This window comes from Haliotis rufescens, unplaced genomic scaffold (assembly GCF_023055435.1).
Source record: "Haliotis rufescens isolate VD_foot unplaced genomic scaffold, xgHalRufe1.0.p SCAF_11, whole genome shotgun sequence".
In the NCBI taxonomy this organism is placed as follows: domain Eukaryota; kingdom Metazoa; phylum Mollusca; class Gastropoda; order Lepetellida; family Haliotidae; genus Haliotis; species Haliotis rufescens.
In genome coordinates, this window is record NW_025963791.1 from 24,033,553 (window position 1) to 24,049,939 (window position 16,387).

Here is a 16,387-nt window from a genome sequence, read left to right on the forward strand (position 1 = left end):
AGTCAGTATAACCAGGTAATGAACAGTCATTCACTATGATCACCTACTAAAAATGATAGTGGTTGCAACGTACATGTTGCAATGAGTTGTCTGTGTTGACGCAAAACCTTTTCCAGTCTATTACATCATTCATGTTAACATAAACATTGTTCCTTAACACGTTACGTAATACACGGGTATAAGGATGAATTTGTCTCTGTAAAAGAACATATAATTTATTTGTCAAATTACAGTATCAACAAACTTGATATGTAATGATCAATGCAGACATAAATTGGCCGTTCTCTAAATGGTCGAGAACTTTCGAGATTGTATTCTTAAACAATACCAACGTTATAATGTCTTACAACATGAAATTCATTATAAAACATTGAAACTCAACGCATTTCTACAACAGAATCTTCTGTCAATCTTTATTCATGATAATGAGGAGGTCACTGTGTAATAACCCAGTATTCAGACCTGTATGGTACGCTAATAACAATGGCTAAGTAATTATGATTGCACAAATATTAAGGATAATGGTTTCACTATCATATGTTTGTTGTTTGTTTGTTGTTTTACGCCGTACTCCTTATTTTCCAGCTCATGGCTTCCTGTAAAAAATCGAATGTGGCCAGACAAACCAGTGTTTGACATTATGACCAACGTCCCGTTTAGTATCTATAGAAACATTGTTCATCCAAGGCTAAAGAAACTACAGGTAACATATTCAACCCAAGGTTGAAGAAATGACAGGTGGAAAACGTCTCACGATCAAATGAACTGTATGCCATGATAAACGTTTCGTAAAACCTAAATGCATTTATGCAACCATGCCATGTATCATATTCCAATTACAAACATAAACGACTCTCTCACAAACCCTAGGTATGCACAACAATACAACACTTTTCATATTCATAAGAAATCGCTACCAAAAGCAGAGCCGTTTGTTCGATTCCGACTATATTATGAGCAAGTGTTTATGACAATTAAATCGTGATAATACCAGGTTATCGCGAAAATATGTGCGTATCCTGCCTCATTGGTTGCATCAATCACAAAAGCATGCAAAGGCTAAGTCAATTGCTCACCTGAAAAAAAACCCACGTGTACATATGGTACAAGTCAAAACAGGCTGTTGCGTCGGACATCATTTTTGTCACTGATGCATCAAATTTGGAAATGTCCTCCATATGTCTACCATAACACTTTTTGAAAACTTTACAGAAACCTTGAGTGTTTGCAACCTTGATCAAACAACTTCCGAGCAAGAGTCGTATGACGCTTTTAGAATCCTTGGTAGAAATAGCATGCTGGATTGTACCTCAAAAGTTTTGGAATGTACACACCAAAGGTTGGAGTTTCAGACATATGCTCCACATACAGGGAAAATTGACTACTGGAAAGTTGAAATCATGCCTCTTGACATACAGTTTTGTGGAGAGTGTTTTGTCACTCAGAATCCTAATGAATATTTTTTGAAAAACTGGCCTGAACCTCTGAAGATAGATTTGTAACTGTATCTATGTTCACCACGTTTTGTAACAAAAGCCCCATGGATCAAGGAATGAAGTTTGTCATGCTGGATAACGGTGTACAAAGTTGAAAAATCAAATGTTTTGACAGAACTGTCTTTCTTTTCTGAGATTATAAAAAGTCAGGCAACACTTCTGAGTTTTTGCGAACCCACATGGCATTAATTCCACGTGTCACATATACTTTCTGTGAATACAAATAATACATGGCGATCAGTATTTTCCATGCTATTGTTCCATACATCAAAATGCAAGATTTTTTATTTCGAAATCGTTGGAACGGCGTAAAACGAATGTCGTACTTTGTCCGCTCCCCCTCGCGCACGCACACACACACACACACACACACACACACACACACACACACACACACACACACACAGTGTCGTCGATGCCACTGCTGTAGTCGTTTAAACGTTGACACGCTGCACTGTCACATCATCACTGGCAATGGAATTTCAGTGTGCTCTTGTTCCCTACAAATGGAAATGCGACTTTTAAAAAGAAGGAAATGGTAATTTGGGGTTTTTCGAAGTGATTTAGGTTTCATCATACGAATGTGTGATTCTCTTGTTACGCAAATGGATGATGACTGTATATCTAATTGATAATCATTTACATATATCATGTACTACAATATACATGTTTAATTATAAAGAAGTAATAGTCAATATAGTTTCGCAATGTATACTTGTACACCCAGGTTTACTGTTATGAAAGTAACAAAGCAAACATTGCCCGAATTTGGATTGCGATCTATCCTTGTGTAAACAAATGCTAAACAAAATTAAAGATGTTATTGATTTTTGATAACGTCCTGGGAACACTTTGATTCCAAGAGTTCTCTCCTCTTTAGATCTCTCATTCTTACACGAGGCTTATGACAAACATAGCAAGATCGATAACTCGTGAAGGTTCAGTCAGTGGAAGGTATTTCACCGGAATAGACAGGGGTTGCTTCCCTTAGTCAATAACTGTGTTCTTCTATTGCAGTCACAGAGGGGAAGCTGTTACTGAGTCGGCAATACATTATGGAGGGGGGTAAACTCTGCCCCACGCTGACTCCCGCCAATGAAGAGTGAACTTATAGACAAGACTTTACCTTCACAGCTTTGAAGAAGTTTGGTTTTGCAATTAAGAAAAATACCTGTATGACAGCCAACCTTCTGCAGAATGTAAATAAAGGCGGCAAACACTTTCCATAAGGATAAGGAATCTCTGCTAAGGAATGACCATCGCTATGTAGAAAACACATTCATAAAAAAAACAATATGCATCGGCCATCCAAAACGCAGACTCTTTGTTTTGAACCTTTTGACAGATCTATACCATAAATGTATGTAATCATTCGTATCAGATTGTTTCCCTGTCATTGTGGAATATTAAGTGTTTAAACACCGGCCAATTTGTCTACACTATCACATACATCTCTAGTTCATTTAAGATACTCTTTATAATTGAATGTCTATTTACATTTTATTTTATCTATGATACCTCATTGCGCTGATCTCCAATTGTAATGTGTTCTCTCTGTGTTCTCTCGGAGTTGCGCTTCTCAAACACACACTGAAACAAGAGAAAATATATAATTAAACAAATACCGTAACAATTGTTCTATATATTGGTGGCAGACTGGTGCCAAAAGATAAACCATAGCAAGTTGATTTTACCTCTTTGTTCGATCGTTTTGAAAGCCTAACATGTTACAAGTTAAAAAGAATTCACGTAATTTCCAGTGGTATAAAGTTTTTACAGATTATATTTCTCTCGAATTCCGAAGACTTTTTTCTAAAAAAAACCCCAAACGTGTAAGATCAAATTTCCCCTGACGAAAGTTTCCAATTATATACATTTTCCCCCTAAATTTTTTTCTTTGATGAGATGAGGGTCCCTAGACATCATTTGGTTGTTTAGACGCCTGTAACGACGCTTGCATCCCTTCCTTTCTGGTAGAAATAAGGACTTTAACTATATGTTTTACTGCTTGTATAGGAGAAGCGTATAGTGTTTCATGACTATTGTTCCTCTTGATAGTATCACGAAGAAAAGGAGGGGGCGGTCACATCAAAAGACGTTGTTGTTATGGTAATTTGTGCGGACACATGATAGAGACATTTATTTTCCTGGCTTGTCAATGTTCATTTTAATGTCACCTCAAAAAAACTGGTTTGATTGATGGTCCACATAGGTCCCTCTGCTCTTTCTTCTTCTGCCGGAGTCTGATGAATATCTTGTCCTGTGATTTAAGGATGGGTCTACAAATAATGTGTATTTAATGTATACTTAACGTACAAGCTAGGTTTTCCCGTATCGCATATAAACTGGTATGTTGGATGGTGTGGCAGATTTCGTCATAATCTGTTCTACCTGTCGCATATTGGATTGCAATTGTTACCTTCTTCATGGACTTAGCGGGCGTCTTGGACTGTTCCACGGATGTGTCTGTAAGATTGGTTCTGTTTCATGATATGAAGTTTTGTTTTAATCTTGACATCAATGTTGTGTGAAAGATAATATCAATCTGAATTATGCAGGTTTCAAGACCATCAGCATCATATTCATTCTTTGGGTCTTCTTTTGGGTTTTGGTTTGAAGATTGGTTAATAATCAGTAATTACCGATAAGGATATCAATATACGTATGAAAAATATTGAAAAACATGTGATCGTTTTATTTGTTATTATTTATATTATTTACTAACGTCTTATTTCATCGACGTACTTGGTGAATACAATAAACACAATGTTTACCGGTACGTAATATATTGTTCTTGTCATCATCTTTGTACAATTGGTTAGCACTGATCGGAGAGTGATTTTGAAATGGACTATATGATGTTGTTGATTGTGCGCCGCTTTTTCTTTTGCACGTATTGTGCATTTGTTGTGAGCATCATTTAATTAAATAAAACCAGAACATCCGTTTGCTTGTAATTGTTTACTTATACATTTCGTGTATCTATTTAAAAAAACAACAACATGATGTTTTGCAGTTGTATGCCATTTAAATGGTGTGTAGTTGTTTTGCAAATAAAGTTAAACCATGGAATTTATCATACTGAGTTATTAAGTTTAAATTTGGCATTTTGTTTCATGTATAAGTCATTTACATTTTGTTTGCATGATGTATGGCTGATACATACACACATTTTTATTCTATACATATTCCATTTTCATTCAAGAGAAGTACGAATTATGGCACCGAGTTAACGTCAAAAGCACAGAGAAGGGCACCTCGGCGTATATACATTGTATATATTCGAGTACTGGTGCGAAACCAATATCAGGACTATTTCATTTGTAAAAATTGATGTAAGATCAAATTTGATGCAGTTTGTATATTAGTATATTATTGTCGAATACTGAAACCATTCCCACCCTGCTGGGCAATCAGTAAAAGCATTTAAATGAAGTGATGTTAATGTGTTTAAAGAAAAATGGACAATATCTTTTCAAATATAAGTACGGATTTTGTATTTTCGGTTGCTAGTCGGGGTTTTCACTTTGCATATCACTCACAATGTCAGTTCCATTCAATTCAAATACATCTTTAAGCAGCACTTTCGAAGTCAAAACATGTACGTTTGTAAAATTAGCAATTCAGATTTGTTTGACTTTCCTGATTCATGTTATGATATCGCAATAACATTATGCCATTTCATTGTATATTAGAATGAAATAGTATTAGGTTAAAGTTTTAATTACATGTCCGTCAATCATTTCTCTAAATTGTATTTATTATATATTGTACACCCAAATATGTCTTATGTAATGTACTATCTACCAATAAACATTGATATTCAAACATAATAGTATCCCGGATTATAAACAAAGGTTTTGTTTCAGCGAAAAGTGGCATACTTTCTATTTTGTGCTTTTCCAAAATGACAAATATCTACACAAATTACTTACTTAAACGTATTATTTGTAAAGTTAAAATAGCACACAATAACGATGACATAACTATTTCAAATAAAATCGTATTTGAAAATATATCAACGCAATTTTTTTATACGAAATATTTGATTTTAATTCATTTAATAACAAGGTTATTTTATATCCTTTACGTAATGCTTCAGAAATGATTTCCCCAATATGCCATAGTTGTGTCCTTCATTTACATACTACCGAGACACGATAATGTAATTAAACTGAACAAAAAGAAAAGGACAAAAGTCTATTTGAAATAATGGTTTAAAATTACAACATTATTATTGCATTTTAATACATACGAGGTTGAGATTCTCATCATATTAAGCTATCCGTCATTGCAAGTTATATTAATGGCTTTTATGGGGGGTTGAGGTCTGACCCGCGCATGTTGATCAAATCCTGGAATCATGATTGAAATTTATTGCTCTCACGAATAATGTTATTTCATGGAAATCGTATTAGACAGAAGTGGGGGCTATGCTCCAGGCTTCGGTCTTTCGCAATTGTTCCCACCAATACTCTGCCAGTAATACTTTCTTTCCAAAACGAGCTGTCTCAACACTAGCATATTTCGAAAATACATGTTGAAACACACACTATTTTCCCCCAAAAAACAGTCTCATGAACACTCTCATATTTCTATAACAAAAACAGCACCTGCGCACATTCTCAGTAGAAAAATAAATTCTATCATTTACCCCCAAAAATGGATTTCTAGACGACTTATTTCCCCAGTGTATGTGCAAAAGAGAAACATGTCATGCAGAACATCACCGAACAATTTTGGAGTTTTGAATACATTGTATTTTCACAAGCAATATCGATAATGATTTCAGATTGCTGGACTATTATCACACACGTATATGTTTTCATGCTTTTTTTAATTGTGGTTATGATAAACTTAGTTCCTTATGTAACTAGAAATATAACATAACGCTTTCTTATAGAAAAAGTATTTGCCATGTCAGCGACATTGTTTAAATATCTTGTATTATTTCTTAATGTCTTATATGCTTTAAAAACAGAATTGTTTACCTTTCAATACCGCATTTAAAATATGAACATTTATAATACTCTCACAAGTACAGTCTGTCTATAGATGTGTGGACATGTGACGCTTCACTGCCTATATTTGACTGTGTCATTACTGTTTCCGAAGTTGTCAATTCCGGAAAATCAGTTGAAGAGCACAGTTTAACTGGACATATGTTGGTTCCTCAGCCGTTTTCTTTTGCCTTGCGTGTCTTTTTTCAGAGTATAATCTTTGTTCAAATTTGAAATTGGAGAATGATTATCATGTAATTCAACACAGGTGAACACAAAGATTACAATTTCAAAGAAAATGTGTCCCCAAGCTAAAGACGTTTACCCCAAACATAATACAATTGTTTGTTTGATTAACCATCTCATCTTCAGGTGTCATTGTTAAAAAAATACATTCCAACACAACAAAATGGAATGCGTACAGTTGCTCTTTAATTCTAGCGTTTGGATGCTTCGGGGGAGCAATGGCTTCAAACCAAGCATTTCCAAAGCCACAACTAAACAGAGATTGGCAATTTACCTAAGAGTCCCTAATCACTTAGATTTGTCCATGAGCCTAGAATATCATATTGGGTGGGTATATCTTTGGATACGGCATGTAATACCTCGATTGTGTTACAATCTCGGCTCGCAGTGAAATGAATCTATCTCTAGCAGCTCTCCAACGCCAGAGGGTGGAAAGAAACAAGCTAAGAAAATCCTCCAGTAATCTCCATTGCTCCCCTTTCTTTGACAAATTGAATCTCTGTGTAGAAGACGCTAATTTCTTGCTGATAATCGGGAAGGATTATCTGCCCGTGAAGAAACACTTGTACTTCGTCCATTAGCCCCGGTAGCGTCCATCTTCACCATAGAAACACCCCCATGTGTGGAGCACCTTTCCACTGTAATGTCGACCCGTGGACTTAACGATGGGAGCCATGTACCAAATACTACCGTCGCTAAACTTATTCGGCAATTCTTCAAACCCAGCTTGTTTGATCAGAGGATCTCGCCTATTTAGCTTTTTCATTAGTGTTTGTTTTAGTATGATAAATTTCCGCCCGGGGGTAGGATAGTGACCACTGGGGTCAGAGGGTTGGAGGAGGGAGAAGCAGCGGTACACCTTTGCCCCAACACGCGTTATAAAGCACGACGATATAGTTGATAGTGGGAAAATACCCGCTACAGTTCTTTACCCAACTGACATTTATCATAATCTAATTGACACTGGGATCCACTTTGAAGTCATTTACCGCAGAATACCAGTGCTATAGCGCTGGACAGAAATACACGGCTTTTAATCTTTTCTAACGTGAATTTCAATGGTCGACAAATCTCGATGTCAACCCCTTGCACGCAATAAAGCTTGGTGGAGACGCTTCAGAAAGTCGAAGAAAAGGACAAGGATTGGGCGTCTATTGAAGGAAGCCGGGTATACAACTTTCCTGCTGCAGATTTCCATATACCATTGGAAGGTGTCGAGAAGTAGAAATGCACACTGTTATAGAATAACCTTGTGGCAGACCTATTGTGAGACCGGTACAACAGCTCTTAATATGTCTTTACGATATGTCGCCAGTGAACTTCCATACACTCGCAAAGCCTAGCACTAGTGCGTTAAAACTACCATGACGGTTAATACGGGCGTAGGTAATTCAAGTCTTTTCAATGAGAGATTCAAATAGGCGGGACACATAAACGATTTGGATTATCTCTAGTATTTGCCTAAGCTGTTTATGAAGATTTGTGTAAATAAAGAGTCAAAGTTAAGTTCGAAGCGTGACATTCCTCGACATAGGATTATGGTATCAACATTACGGAGTTTTAAAAAAGAAAGAAACAATATATGATATACCAAGGCATTTTGGTCATAGATTTGTTCGTATAAAAACGTTAAGAATGGTAAGTGTCCAGAAATATGTTTGGAAAAGTATAAAAGCTACGAATAACATGTTACTGGGATATTGTTCATGTGATATGGTACAAGCAGATTTTATCCAATATACAGTGGTAAATGATATCAAGTAAAAACGCTTTAAATAACAGATCAATTCTATGGTTTCCACGGCAACATCTTGAGTCATGCATGGTTACTCATGTTTCGATACCGTGAAATACTAATGGATTTCAAGTTTGGACCAACAGTATCATTTGCATACGCAGTAAAAAAGGGCGTTCCCAAGAAACATTTGTCTCCTCATGCTGTCACTTGGTCTTATTATAAGTCAATAACTAAACAGTGTGGTCGGTGACAATTTTGTATAGCAGTATCGGTAACAGCCGAGATTTATTTATACATTGAAAATAAATTCGCAGACGCGAAACCCCCGACCTGCAAATGGCCATATATGCATCCAAAGGAAAGCGGCAAAATACACTGCCGAAGGTAATTTCTTAATGATATGTCAAGACATAACATGATTTGCAATCTCTTTAAGTAGACGCAGTATTAATGTGACGTGCATGTGTTATGACAGTTTGGATTAAAGTCCTTCTATTGAATAATGAGATGCGACTGATGCTGAGCGGGTTCACTAATACACTGTGGGCAGTTCAGTTGCTTTACTGAAAAAAATCCTAGAAGAAAATGGCGGTAGCGGTCATGGACATTTAGACGGTTGATGGCCCTGAAATAGCGGGACAGGTCGCCCTCAGCTCATTCTAAAATGTGAAGGGGTTTCTTTCACAATCTTCTTTGTAAGGCTGGGATATGTTATTAAACTGAAATCAAAAAGAAATAGAGTCTTTCTTTGTTAGCATCTATTTATGGATAGGCGGAGCAGATAATGGGTTTTTGTGCATCGTGGCTGAGAAGAATGTTTGGTATTTATATGGATTAACCACACTGAGCCTAAGAACAGGATTGGGAGAAGAAGTGTCTAGATAGTAGTGCTCTTGCCTTTATACCTCCGCTGTATTGCGCATTATGGAGCCATTATGAATGAATTAAAGCATGAAACGTACGGATCTTCCATAACCATAGACTTTCTTTTAAAGCGATTATACTTCAACTGTTAGATTTATAGGTAAACGAAGATGAAAAGTAAGCACTTGAGTAGCTTGTCGTGCGTAACAGTGAACTGTTTTCAGCAACCGGAGGTTTAAGTAAATGACTGTATGTAGCTTCGTCATCACTGTCCGTGTGTCTTCTGATATTAACAGCACTTATTGTCATCATGATCTCTATCGTTAAGGATAAGACAAACTGTCAACATAACGAATATATATTTTGATGATAAGAATATTTACATTCGTGCAACTGCCATATTATAAAAGCAAGTGGAAAATACGAATACCTTTGTTGCCTTTTCATTAAAATTGTAGTCATCATATGCAGCCAGAATCCTTATAATTGTCATTCAGAACACTCGGACCTTGTGTAGTACATTTCATCACTTACTTAGCTGTCCAGATTTGATTATTTACATACCGTGATGTAGTTGGAATATGCTTATTGTGGCGTTAAACAACATCCACTTTCATCATTTGAAGTCAAATCTTCGTCATATTGAGCACCAACTGTCACTCAAGCAATGACCTAATGAATAGCATCCTCGCATGCAGATACTTGTATGTCTAATAGCTTGTACACGGCAGCCTTTCCAAACATATTACAATCGTGCCATTTTTGTTATTGAACAGAATTATTACTTTTACCAGTAAACTCACACACACACCATTATGCATCGTACTTAAACTCGGACAAAATGTTCCAAATTTTACACTTTAGCAAACTCTTTTATAAACCATTTCTTTGAGGAAATATCAATGAAAAGCTACCAAAATTATATTACACAAACATATACTAGTATACAAACATATATACAAATGTTAACATTGGTTGAGACACTGATATCTCAATATGACAATTCGTTCTATTATTCCAGATATTACTCATGGTACTCTGTATCTAGGTCGGTATGTAAATGTGTTCTTACACGATCATTTCTGTATTTAAAGAGAGAAAACATATTATTTTCATGCGCGAAAATCGTTCAATTACGGAAATGTTATCTATTAGCGTTGAAGTTATACAGGAGTCCTGGTAGGCCGTAAACCCATAGAGGTTCCCTCGTGCGTAATATAGAATAAATTCACACTTATATAGCACATTAAGTGCCTAGTTTTCAGTTTATCATTTTAGGTCGATTTTTGCATCGAGCATTAAATGTCATTAAAACGGGAAAATATAAAAGCGAAATTGCTAGCGTCACCAGGATTCGCCACCGTCCATTTCCGTCATGTCGCTTTATGTCCACTTATACTAAGCGTTAACCCGAGGGGCTCTTTCACCCAACCTCGACTGTTTCTTGCTCCTTCTCAACCTGCGTGGCGTCTCGGATCACTTAACATCGCCCCTTTGAAAACCGACTCTACAACAACGTATTCCGTAAACGGCAAGCTGATCCAGGTTTTTTGTTAACCTGGATTAGTTCTTGCTGAGTGGTGAAGCCACGGCTATCGAGGCGGATCAGTTTCGTTCCGCATCATCACTTCCGAGTCCAGTTTTAATAACGAGCACCACAGTGGTGCATCCCGGGTTTGTTTTCCAGTCTCAGTTTTCGTAAACCCCGACCAGCAGGGGTCAAATTAAGCTACACTACCTCTTCGTATGTCTTTTCATATTCCGTATAATTTTGCTTTATGACCAAAATGTCCTCGTTCATCATCGTAATTGATTGTCTCACGGTGGAAACATATTTATTTGAGAACCACCCAAGAAACAAATACCCTCCGTTTAGAGCTCAACGTCATTACCAACAAGATATACCCCTTGCTTATCCTTCTAACACCATGGGATTCTACATTGAAAAATCCCATTGTCACCTTCATGAATATCATATCCCGTTGGAGGTTCAGGGCCAAACGTTATAACAATAAGAAGAAGTGTCAAACAGGCTTACTGTTGATTCCTTCTCAACTAATTATATACTACATTAACCTGTTACATACTCATATTGTGAATGTGCAAGGGATACTGTAGGGGTCATTACTACTTATTAGTTACAAATTGAAGATGTCAAGATATGAAGTGTTTGATTGAGAGACCAGGGTGTCGACCTGATGATTCAACTTCAGCCCTCTCATGGTCTATTACATGAGAGATTAGGTCGGGGCACAGCTGGTTGTGTTGGGCTGTCTAGGGGTCGAATCTACTTCATTATAATGTTAAATGACATGTATATGTCAAGTCCCCAGGCTAATAGACGAAAATTAATTCATTTAAAAAAGCTTAAACCTTTTTGGCAACCTTACCCGTACCCTTACAGACACTAATAGCAGCATCTTTGCAAAAGGTACCCATTGGCTTGAATGTACTCAGTGACTTGATTTGCGTCGTTGTAATTCTGGTTTATCTGACGTTGCGTAAAATTTGAACATCAGCATACTAGGTCTTTATTGAGACGGATATGTTTTCAATATTAAGAGATAATTGTTTCATAGAAAATGGATAATGAATGAACCTTATCTTTCTTCAATGCCGGATTACTCCTGAAATGCTTGTAATGTTGTATTAAAAGAAGACATATCAATTTACATCAGTGACGACTGGGAACATGTCTTTATTCAAATATTCGCATTCGAAATTTCGTTTTTGCTTTGTCATAATGCTGGTAATTTTAGCCATGAAGAATATTCTAAATTAGTTTAAAATAAAATCAAGAATACATTAGTAATAATAACGGGTGCAATAGGCAACCCTGTAAGACGCAGTGTTGTAGATTATGTGTTGTTTGTTTTATGCTTTCTACTGTACTAACCAAAATACCGTTAATAATGTATATTTATAATGAAACAGTTTTATTATAACCATCTTTCCTGAAACTTCTCACATATAAATATAATGATCATTAACGTTACATTCTATTTTAGCTATCTGAGGACTCGCGTTTTGTCGCTCGAGTCATTAATTTCAATACCCTGATTAACAAAATATATGTGAATGATTAATTTCAAGTGTAAAACTAGAACATGATCCCGAACCATGAAACCATTCAACCCCCTCAAATCGTATGGAGAGACTCTCACATATTACTGTTGAATTGAGACGTAAACATTAATATGAATCAATAACTCAGTATGTATTGGGGTTTTCCCGCGTGTAAAGCCACATAACGACGCCTTTGACCCATTAGAATGGCTTTGAACTTGAGCTGGAACTGCTAATTCAAAGATTACACTTTGTTTATAGGTTATGTACAAACAGCTAAAGGAGTGTATTCAAAGCTCGACCACAATATTGCATCGCAGACAATGCACTACATCATGGCGCCTTATCACGTGTCATTAACAAAATGTGTGCTGATGGACATCGTGTATTATACATAGTTTATTAACTTCGTAAGTGACAGACAGCACAATGGTGTTTTTAGGATAAAATCATGATGGAACTATGGATTATTTCAATCACTCGTTCGTTCCCGAATGTTAGTAGAGAAATTATCAAAGGTGTTCAGGACATGCCTAAACATACTGCTTGGACTTTATGAAGGGCATTGTTCGTCTGTCTGTGAATCTGTTTTAACTTCCGGGCAAAAGAAAGTATATGCTTGAAAACTGGATTTGTTAAAAAAACCTTACAAACGTTATCTAAAAGTTACTGGGCTGAAAACAGTCGTCAAAACATTGCTGAACTAAAAACACAGTTATCATATCCGTATCCGTATCAAATACATCACCATCGAACAACCATTTCCTGTTTGTTTCATTTTTAGCCACCATCAAACATGGGTGTATGCTTTCTTTTGCGCGGCATTGTATCTGTCTATGTGTGCCCATTTGCGTCCGTCCGTCTGTTATCTTGCTAAGATATGCCAATACCCTTCTTCGTGTCTGTATTTAACGAATTCATTAATTTGATCATTGCTTGTTTTTTTTATTGATTTTTCTACTGAAACATTTTATCAGCATCCAAGACGGTGGCAGTATTCAGGCAGGATTAAGAACAATCATAAGCTGATCCCCTGTATTGCCTGTGACCACGTGTATCATTTACATAGATGAGTCTTCATGATCAGGTTTGTGGCTTCATAAGATTGTTAACAATCAAAGTGTCCAAATGCTTAATGTTAATGCATCTACAACCTGGGTGCTGAAATATGTAATGTATAGGTTGATACAAAAACAGGAAATGTAAAAATTACAAATATAAAATTTAGATTTTATATCTCGATTTAAATACAGTATAAATTATTGGATTAAATGTAGTTAATCTAATTTCGATGTGAAGATAAGCAAAGCTTCACTCTGGTCACTTTTATTTAACTTAAATCTGTTACATAAATCATGAACCATAACACATAAGTGTTTTGTGTTATTGTTAACATATGTTGCATTATTGACTAGATGATATTTGCGGTTGGGCGCAATGCTTAGATGTTGTTCCAAAATAATGATAACTTAACCCGCTTCAATGCAACGAAATGATGTTCATAAGAAATCGTGACCCTTGTTCAGGAACAAAATGCTCTGGAGCAGCTCTTAATGGATGAACTGCAGATAAAAATCCCTCTTTCAAACAATTTATGCACAGGTTGCGCTTTTGCAGAACACAGTTCACCTAACAGTTTAGATGGTAACACGTTGCCATCCTATGTCAAACTGAGAGGCAATAAGTGATATATAATGAAGCCTAACTACAGTGGAGGGACAACGTAATTACTGGTTTAGAATATGCCAAAGATACCGACAAAAACGTTCCAGTGTCCTAGATATGTTTTCTTAGACTGTTCTAGCTTGTGGGTGTTTATGTAAGCGTCAGGTTGCGTTTTGCATATCAGTATAGCTGCGCTTAAAGGTACATTACAGAGCGCTGTCGAAATGCTTTGCAGTTCTTTCAATAACCAATATGGCTCACCATGTATGAAAACGTCGTTTCCCCAATAGTGTTGTTATGGGACCGAGAGTAACATTGACATTATGCGAAGAAAAACCCGGCCTTATTCACGGCCTACCTGCCAAGTTCATTTCATATTAGAATAGCGGTGCGTATAATCCCTAATTTCACACATGGGCTGATCGTGCTATGACGTTGCACGTTTGGAACGAGGGAACGCCGTTTGCGATATTTTCTCTTGCTTGGAAAGACACAAGTCTCCCGTCATTTTCTAGACGTGGCGTGTGAGAAGGCTTGGGCCCTTTCACTGTGAGTTAAAGGAAGGCGGTGACCAATTCAACGTGTTACAACGTCTCACACGGACTTTGTTGTTACAAAGACAATGCGTGCTACATGTTTCGGATTTTGAAACCAGCGTGTCGTGTAATCGTATTTAACCTTATTTATTGATGTCTTTATGAACATTGAAACACAGTGAGCCGACATAACAATGACAAACATCAACCAGAACACATATGATATATCTTTGTCTACACTTTTGAGACACAAACTTCAGTATAGAAGAGAAGGTTATAGTAAGTTAAATTATTGATAACCAAACACGGCATAGTAACTGATGGACAAACAGTTTCCAATAGAGTGGGTTCAGATGTGGCTATTGTTCAAATAGAGAATGATATGACTGGGGCACCATGAACGTGATACATTTCGCATTGATGTTCACACCTTGCTTAGCTTCGTTCCAGCCCTTGGGACAATAAAGAACTATTATCTGAAATTAATACGACAGCCGCACAATTTAGACCCCAGCAATACAATAGCTTTATTACGATATTTAGCATGATAATTTGACTTTTACACCTTGATATATGATATATAGTGTATGATGGAGGTCTGAAGTACATTGATGCATGGGGTGACCTCGGCATACCGAGAATTAAACATACCATGACAACCATATGCGTTTCAAAAGGACATGGATTTCGTCTCGAAGTGCATTTGAATAAATAGATGCATGTTGTATTATAGGGACATTTTGGGGACGTATTGTTAGTTAAGTGGTAAGCTGGTGGCAGTTAGATTCTTATATTACACCAAAGATCAATCAGTCTACAAGCATGTGTGCCTTTGCCAGCAGCTGGACATATGGGAAGAAATAAGTAAGATTCATTATTACTCTCGGAAGCTTCAATTATAAAGCCAATTATAGATGCCTTGCAATCTCGTTTATTGAGTCGGTAAAAGTACCGCATAAAGATGATGTTCCCAAGAAAATAGTTCCTAAATAAGTGACATGGTATGATTTAGCCCGCTTGTATCATTGTTGCAGGGGAGTATACCAAGAGCCTATGTGGAATTCGAAACTGATCTTTTGCGTGACGATTGAACCGTTATTGTAACGCACCATCCCTCATTCACCAAGAATATGTATTTGCCCAAACAGAATTAGTGAGGTGGTGTAAAATTGGGGCGTTAACGTGTGCTTGTACTAGTACGGACTAATGCTGGTTTTATAGCGCAAGCCCACTGAGATACCATGCCCTAGTTTAACATGGATACTCAGGAACAGTATACAGACTTTGAGTCGAGGAGTTCTTGTTTTATCTCTCTGCGCTAGGCAGGGAAACAAGTACCATCTTTTAACGCCTTTTGGTATGACGCGGCTAAAGATCGAACCCCCGACCTTCCGCTCTCCGGGAAGATGCTCTATCCACTGCACCATGGCCCTTAATTTGTCTACTCAAGAAACAAACAACTATCCACAAAAATATATAAACACAAAACTAACATAATTTGTCAGTCTGAAGTGAACAGAGTATGCTTTCGTCTCTTTATTCAACTTTACTTGAAATATATTTATTGTACTTTGTTTAAAGAACAAATACGTAAACTTTATCAAACCAAAATGTAAAAAGCTAATTGAGAAAAGTTACAAAAATGGGGATGACACAGGAAGATTCCTCATTCGCGTCTAAAATCTCATTTTCTGTGTGACCTCATAATCCTTTGGATCAAATGTCTCCCTTGAAGGTTGCCATGCTGACACTTAAGGTGATAAATGTTTCTTCAAT

The 16,387-nt window shown here is 36.7% G+C and overlaps 1 long non-coding RNA gene across 3 annotated transcripts in view; it reads right to left on the minus strand.

The window, feature by feature from the left end:
* Nucleotides 1-1,158: 1,158 nt before the first annotated feature.
* The window catches only part of LOC124132861, a 107,179-nt gene continuing 91,950 nt past the window's right edge, over nt 1,159-16,387 (minus strand). For all 3 annotated transcript variants that reach the window (XR_007219961.1, XR_006860832.2, XR_006860833.2), the window contains 2 exons: nt 2,994-3,086; nt 1,159-1,996 (listed from right to left, as the gene is read on the minus strand). This is a non-coding gene — a long non-coding RNA (uncharacterized LOC124132861). The remainder of the gene's footprint in view (nt 1,997-2,993; nt 3,087-16,387) is intronic.